The sequence below is a fragment of the Taeniopygia guttata genome, chromosome 8 (genome assembly GCF_048771995.1).
Source record: "Taeniopygia guttata chromosome 8, bTaeGut7.mat, whole genome shotgun sequence".
NCBI lineage: Eukaryota > Metazoa > Chordata > Aves > Passeriformes > Estrildidae > Taeniopygia > Taeniopygia guttata.
The window spans coordinates 24,776,250-24,784,110 of NC_133033.1; positions in this window are offsets into that span (position 1 = coordinate 24,776,250).

A 7,861-nucleotide genomic window follows, 5' to 3' on the forward strand; every position below is an offset into this window, starting at 1 on the left:
CAAATTAATCTATATTGGGAGGCAGTTGACAGTAGAAAGCCAAGCAAAGCAGAAACATGGGGAGAGGGAAACAAACAAACAAAAAAAGCCTAATTTAGACACATCTGAGGTTGAGGAAAATTCTTAAAGAATAGAGATGTGATAGAAATTATCCAAAGCATTTATCCTTTGAATAAAGGAGAAAATAGGAAAGAATCAATCAGCTGGCAGAGCTGGAGCTGGAAAAACATGGTTGAGCATAAATATGTATGGAATAGCACATCCACAGAGTGGCCATTCTCCTGCTCAGCAAAGGAATTGCTCCAGAAGGAATTCTATTCCCTGAGAAGCCTTCTGGAGCCAACTTCCAGGAGCATTTTGGAGGAATTGCTGTCAGTGAGGAGAAAATGGGAGCACATGAAAGATAGATGAGATGAAATATGGTGGGTAATCATACACTAAAATGCCTTGTTAAAAGGGGCCTCAAGGACCAAAATGTTTGCAACCAGGGTGAAAACAGCTAAGAATTAGTTTACACCACCCTACATATATATTCTTTTTTATCTCAGCCAACAGCTGAACATGCCTGAGTCCTTTATTCCAGCACAAGGTGGGTTTCATTACAAAGTGTTATCACAAAAAAGACTTGATGTGATCATGTGAAGTACATGATCCGGATCTCTGCAAGGAAAGGAAAATGAGTGATTCCACATGGGGAGCTGGACTGTGGCATTACTGGATAAAGAGAAAAAAATGAGCAGAGATTAATGGACTGCACAGCCATAAAACTTCCATGAAAGTCTTCTCAAGGAGTGCTGGAAGCTTAAAGGAGGATTGAAGAGGTGCTGGGAAGTGAATAGTCCTTCTGATCACAGGTGGTTTGCTTACATAATAAACCCGCTTTCCATCTATAAATTATGACTTCATAATAAACAATTTGAAACAGGAAATTCAAACATCTTTCCCTACTTTTATGCATGTGACTGACATCTCAATCAACAAATGTAATTGCAAATTTTAAAGAATATTATAAATCACTCTCCTTTCTCACTGCAGTTTTCAGCAGAAATAGAATTTTATGCTCCTGATTTTTGAAGCTGACATGTTATTAGCATCATACATTATGTCTAAAACAATTGAAGGAAATAGAATTGATAAAACAGAAATAAAAAGCATCCAGCAATGAAAAAGCTAAGCCAATAACAGACTCTGAAACATTCATCAAAACATATTAGCAATAAATTTTAATCAGCAGGATGTCACTTCCCATTGAGTGAAAGCAGAGAGGCTGTGCTGTTCCCACTTACTGACATAATATAACCAGCAGTACAGGAAAACTGGTTATCAGTTGAACTCTCAACTTGAATCAGAAGAAAGTAACAGGATAAAATAAAACTGAAACGGAGCAAATCAGAGCAGAGCAGTGTGGAAGAGCCTGTATGGCCAGGAAGCCAATTGTGCACAGAAGGTGCAGCTGCCACAGAGGCAGAAAAGGCCTGAAATGATGCCTCATCCCTAGGAAGGCAATGGAGTTTTTTCCAGCAGCAAAGGCATGTGGCGTGTCCCTGAGTGGTTTTTCAGAAGCCAGGCATGCAGCCAAGAGTGTAATACCCAGCTCATTGCCTTTGCACATGCGGGGAACCGAGAGCAGTGCAAGAGCCTGAGGACATTTCCAACCCAGCATCCCCCTTCCCACTCAGGTGCCTCCTGGAGGGCTGAGCCCAGGGCTGGAAACTCCATCCCAAAAGAGGAGAGTGCAGGATTGTTCATAGGCAGATTTCCCAGCTGAAAGCAAGGTTGCAAGCTTGGGTTACAGAATCATCCTGTAGTAGGAATACAAATAATTCTGCAGAATGCTGTTGGCTTAGTGTTACTACTGTCTTAGTAGTACAGTAGGATGGGAGCTCCAGACAAGGTTTTTCAGAGAGACCCTCCCATCGCAAGGTGCAGAAGGAACCTCCCAGCTCCCTAAACTCCTTCTCAGAGAACACTTTGGGAGCAGCTGTATCCACTCCTGGTCCCACACCTGTCTAAAAGAGCCTACAGACGTAATGGAGGCTTTATACAACTTTGTTTTGCAGTATTGAGGATGGGACCCCAAATATATTTCTATCAATTAAATAAATAATTTATTTAAAATTATGATCAGACACTTGGGTTAGATCAAGTGTCAGCGCTGTCACCTGTTGGTTCCTCTGTCAGGATCTCAGGAACAACTCCTCTGAAGCAGGAAGCAGTCCATCAGGAAAGCATACTCTGCCATAATCCAACTTTATGACTATATGGAGGGAAGGTTCTGAATCATATTTGTCAAGCCAACTATCCTGTAAGATCAAATATTCCCTTTTAAAATCCATTCCCTTTTTGAAGGACATATTTCTATTATTCACACCAGAAAAGTTTCACAAGTTCAAAAATATAGAGTCCAAACGAATTACTTGATTGAAATTATACACTCAGAACTAAAAATCAATTTATATGGTCTACTCTCTTACTGTCATTTAACAACCTTGCTGTTTTCTACCTCTAAGTGATCATGCTTTACTGATTGCAAGAAATTACCTGCTTTGGATCGTGTCAAAGTCCCAGCATTAAAATATAGAAATCTGATTGAGAGCACTGCATTTTTCCTTTTGCTGGAAAAGTTAGAAAATCCTTTTCTTTGACAGACTTCATCATATCCCCCGTTTGCATCCTTCCCTTTATGTGTTCAACCTATACCTGTAATCTTTAGTTAATGAAAGAAGTTCACAGAAAAGTTAATAGCAGCATTCTGGAACTATTAATTAAAACCTGAAGTATCCCACCTTGGCTTGAATGTCTCCCTATATTTCTAAAGGCAAATAATGATACTGAGATCCAAAGTAATCCATCCTCAATGACTACCACTCCTTGTCATTTGATTGCCTCGATACAGCAGATAAATTCTAATGGCTCCAGTCCAATTTGAGGCATATGAGTGTGAAGAGCACAGTAATAATAAAACCAATTGACTCAGAATGGCTCTGCATGTGTAAGTGACTGCAAGGGAGAGCTCTCCTTCCACTGTTAACAGAGGCAAGGAGGCTCAATTTCTGCATCCAAGGCTGTAATTATAAAATAATTAGAAATAATCTACAGGTACCTAGAAATAGAGCCTAATACCAGGGGTAGGTATATAAATGCCAAATGTATGGGCTCTAAGCTGATTAGCCATGGACTTCCCTGAAAGGCAATTTAAATCAATAGGAGTAGGCTCAGTGCAAAGGAGCCTTCAGACAAACTTACCCTCAGATTCATTAATCATTCCATCTTTCTAAATGAGTTGCCACAACTTTCTCTTTGTTTAAAAAACATATCTAACAAATAGAACTGAAATTAATGTAAACCAAAATCAAGGACAAACAACAGAGAGGACATGGAAGCAAAACAAAAACATCACGGTGTGAAATGATGCGAACCAAAACAACTTATTAAGAGAATTACCCCCCCAAAAAAGGTTAACCAACACTGAAAAGCTTTTATCTTCACTCTACATGGAAATCAGCTCTAAAATTCCTCTTGCAACAGAAAGAGTGCAGCTGTGGCAATCCCACTGCACATTAAACTGTCTCTTTCTGAAATTCCCTGCTCCCCAAGGTAAGTGATCCCCAGAGAGGCAATCTCAAATTATGGCTGATGTAAAAGTCAATGGATTTGGAAGGGCCCATTGTCTTTCCATCAGGATAAATCAAAGATATAGTCTCAAAGGAAAGGAAAAGATCTGATCCACTGTCTATGGAAAGGCCTCATGCATATTCAAAGCTGTGCTGCACCACAGCCTTCACTGTCCTGGTCCTGCCAGCTCTCCCCTCCCTGCTTGGCTCTGGAACAGCCACAGTTCCTGCTCTATTTTGGTCTTTGCATAGGCCCATGATGCAAAGCTAAAGGAAGAATCCTCAGAAATTGTCCCTCTGGTTTCTCAGCTGAGGAGGCTTTAATTTCAGTTAAGAGTCTTGGCATCAAAATAAATATTTTTGTTTTTCCAGAGGTCTAAGTACATCCTGGGGTTCCACAGACATCCACAGGGACAGGGGCTTGGGGCACTGCAGGGACACCAGCTATTCCAGGTTCCAACCTGTAGAGAAACATGAGGGAAGTGTCTCCTCTGTAGGGAAACTGTGTGGAAATCTCAGGGCACACAAATTCAGTGTTTCCCCTCGTTAAAGCCTGAATGCTTTCCAAGTCTGTATTGTTGGGATATGAGCTCTAAGCCTCTGGAATACAATTTGGATTTCAAACCTCTAATGAGGTTTTATGGTATTAGCTCAAGTACCCTGGTGTAAATTTTATCTCAGATATCCTTATTTTTTCCTCCTCACATCCCTGCAGCTGTAGCTGCACACAGGATTTCCATTCACTTTTGGCCATAATCTGCCCTGAATCACTCTTCCTTCTACCACGTTCCACTGTCAGAAGACTGCAAATTAATTTGGGATGAAAGCCATTATAAAATCCAGCATCTCTGCATAAACCCACAACCTATAGAAGAGACAGCACATTCATCAGTTATTAATCATCATTTTCAGTTCTCCTGGGAGCAGGAAACAAGGCCATTTTCTGGGCAGAGGGGAAGGGTTCCTGTTTGTTCTCCTTTTATTTTTCCTCCCCTTAGCAAAGCTCTCTTACTGAAAGCCTAAACAAAATTTTGTATCCTTTCTGATGCTTCAGTATATCAGTGTCCCAGGGCAAAAACTTCTAGCAAGATTAATAAATCATTTTACTCTGAGGCCTTCCCTTGAGTGCTGGAAGGGCTTTGGGCAGCAGGACCAGTTAGAGCACTGCAGGGAAGGGCCCTTTGCCAGGAGCAGGCAGGGAAGGTCGGGTGCCAGGATGAAACTCCCTACACAGGGTCAGCTCCAGCTGCCCTTCTTATCTCCACAAACCTCTCTAAAATCCCTTCCTGCATCTTTCCTCAGCCCAAACAGGCAGAGAACAAGTGGCTCCCAGGTGTCACAAGCAGTGACCTCTCCATCTTTGTCTCGTCTGGAAATGTCAGGGCTCCCGTCTCTGGTAAAAAGGCTCCAGGAGCCCAGCTGGGCTAGCCCAAGGACACAGCAAGTTACTTCTAAATTTTTTACCAGCCTCATAAATACTTCTGGATGCTGCTGCTCCTTGCATGCAACAGTTCCCCTGTGTTGCTGCCCAATGAGCTCTCCATTAAGTCCTGAATTTCCTTAACTTGCACACTGGGATATGCAGTACACTTGCCACAGCTCCCCTGGCAGATTTAGAAAAATGTTGAAACCTTGGAGCTGTGTGTGTGTTCATTCACATAAATAAAACCTGCTCAAAAATTCAGTAAATTTCACGAAATAACAGAATCCCAGAAAGGCATGTTTAAGAAGGGACCTTAAAGCCCATCCAGTGCCAACCCTGCCATGGGCAGGGACAGCTTCCACTGTCCCAGGTTGCTCCAAGCCCCATCCAGCCTGGCCTAGGACACTTCCAGAGATCCAGGGGCAGCCACAGCTGCTCTGGGCACCCTGTGCCAGGGCCTGCCCACCCTCACAGGGAACAATTGCTTCCCAATATCCCATCTGACCCTGCCCTACCTTGTCTTCCTGTAGCCTTTTGCTATAAAACTGAAGTTTTAAAATACACAGGTATGGCTTTTGGAAATAACATTTATTCTGTTATAAAAAAGTAATAACCTTTTTCTTTACAGATCTGAAGATGGTAACTCCAGACTCTCCTCCTTTGACCCAATCTCTGAAGCCCTGAGTTACAGGTGTGTTGGTGCAACAAACCTGTGGCTCTGCAGTGTGCTACCCCTTCCAAGGTGTTTGTGTTTGCACCTGAGCTTTTTCCTGGGCTCCTGCACTGACCTGGGAAAGAGATAGAGATGGTCTTCACCCACACGCTTGTGGCTCTCTTTTTATCTGTCAGTGCCTGGTATCTATTTTTTGTACATCCAAAAGTTCCATTTATTATCTGTCTTTAGACTACTACTTTTTAAATTCAAGTGTAAAACTGGGTGATTTCAGGCTAAATAAGTTCCAAGGTTTTATCAATGAGGGCAGATTATCTTGGGAGCAACTTGTGCTGGGATGTGGTGAAGTTTATGCCACATCTTTAGATCAGAACTGGATGTGTGACTAGTCTATAAACACTTTGTGAGTTGAAGGAGGAGCTGTGGTTACATGGAGGAAATTGCTGAATGGAATTCAGGGCATGGGAAGCCCTATTTGGGTTATAAAAATGAGCCCACTCAAACCTAAAAGCCACAATTCCATCACCAACAGAGACATGAACTCGAGGACATAGTCTGGTGGTGCTGCTGGCTTGATGATTGGACATGATAATCTTAAAGGCCTTCTTCTCCAACCCTATTGATTCTGTGATTTCATGATGAATTTCTTCTTTAATTCCTGTGTACTGGGTAGAATATTACAGTGAGGTGGGAGAATTTATGCTGGAGAAGCCATGGAGAGGAAAACTGTGTCTGTGAATTGTTTTACTTTTTGTCTGAGTTTTGTTAAGAAGAGTTTCTTGTGTTTCATATCTAAGTAGAAAATTGTTTGTGGCCTGGCAGTGAATGTGCTGTGGTAAAAAAAAAAAAAAAACCTGTCAGTTACAGCTAAATGAAAATGAAAGAATGTTGGGTGTAACGATAATTTTCCTCATTTGAAGATTTTTGTTGAGGTAGCAATTTGGGATGCAGCCTGGGGTTCTGGCCACGTGTGATGATTTCCCACATTGCTGCAGCCAGTTTGGGTTGGAGTCATAACTGGAGTTATAGTGTAACCTTTTAAAAGTATTTTGATAATAAGAAATGAAGAGTATGAAAATCTAAAAGCAAAAGACAAATAACACCCAAGCCTAAAATGTTTATCTATGCAAATGTTTAAGTGTAGAGGAATTGTACAGCCTAGCCTTGTTTAGCAGTCTCAGGACTGGACTCCTAATATGTTTATTTTTGTCATAAATCATGTTGTTAAATAACGCACTTGTGTTCTTCTTAGTTTCTAGATATAATAACATTTTTGTGAAATGGGTGAAAATGCTTAAATTTAAATGTCATTTATATATGTAAAGCACAACTTCTGCTTCTGATGCTATTCATCACATCCCAAATTAATCATCAGGGACAGAACCCAATAGCTCATTTCAAGCAAAGGCCAATAGCTCTTGGGGAAATTAAATCATCTTTCAGAAATATTTCATTTTGGAAAGCTAATAATTCAATGGAAATGGATTTTTAGAAGAAAAACCTGAGTGTGTTACATAATCTTTCTGTAGGGTTCTTCATCTCATACATTAACATTTCACGTCGCATTTTAAAGCAGAATTTGTTGAAAAATAGTTTACACTGTTGTGTTGAGCATCACAGTCCTATAATGTGTCTGAAGTGATAATAATATCATTATGAAATTCAAGGGAACATCACTTAAATCTGATTGAAATGGAGACAAACACAAAGGAAGCAACAGATACAGAGCAGGAAATTCTCATTTTTGCAATGACATTTTTATCTCATCTCTTCCCTCCCCTGTTGTACTGGAGAATGAGGTGTCCAACCACTTCTACAAAATGCTGTGCAATCTGCTGTTCTCTACCCCTCCCCTCCTAGTGTGACAACTTAATGGAGAATGGAAATGGCATTAAAGGCACATTTATTTTTAACTTTTCTCCTCTAGGTTCTAGACAGCTCATGGCTATGCAGGGAGGGAGGAAAGGAAGGACCTACACCCTGTCCTGATGGGAACAGGGGGGATGATGTCCTTGGAAAGGGAAAGGCTGGTTTGGGAAGTTTTTTGTTCCATTAAGTGTTTATAACTCTGTCCACTTGCCAGTTATATTGGTAATTTAAAAATAAACTTATCATAGATTTGTATTATTATTATTTAATTATAAAACAGGT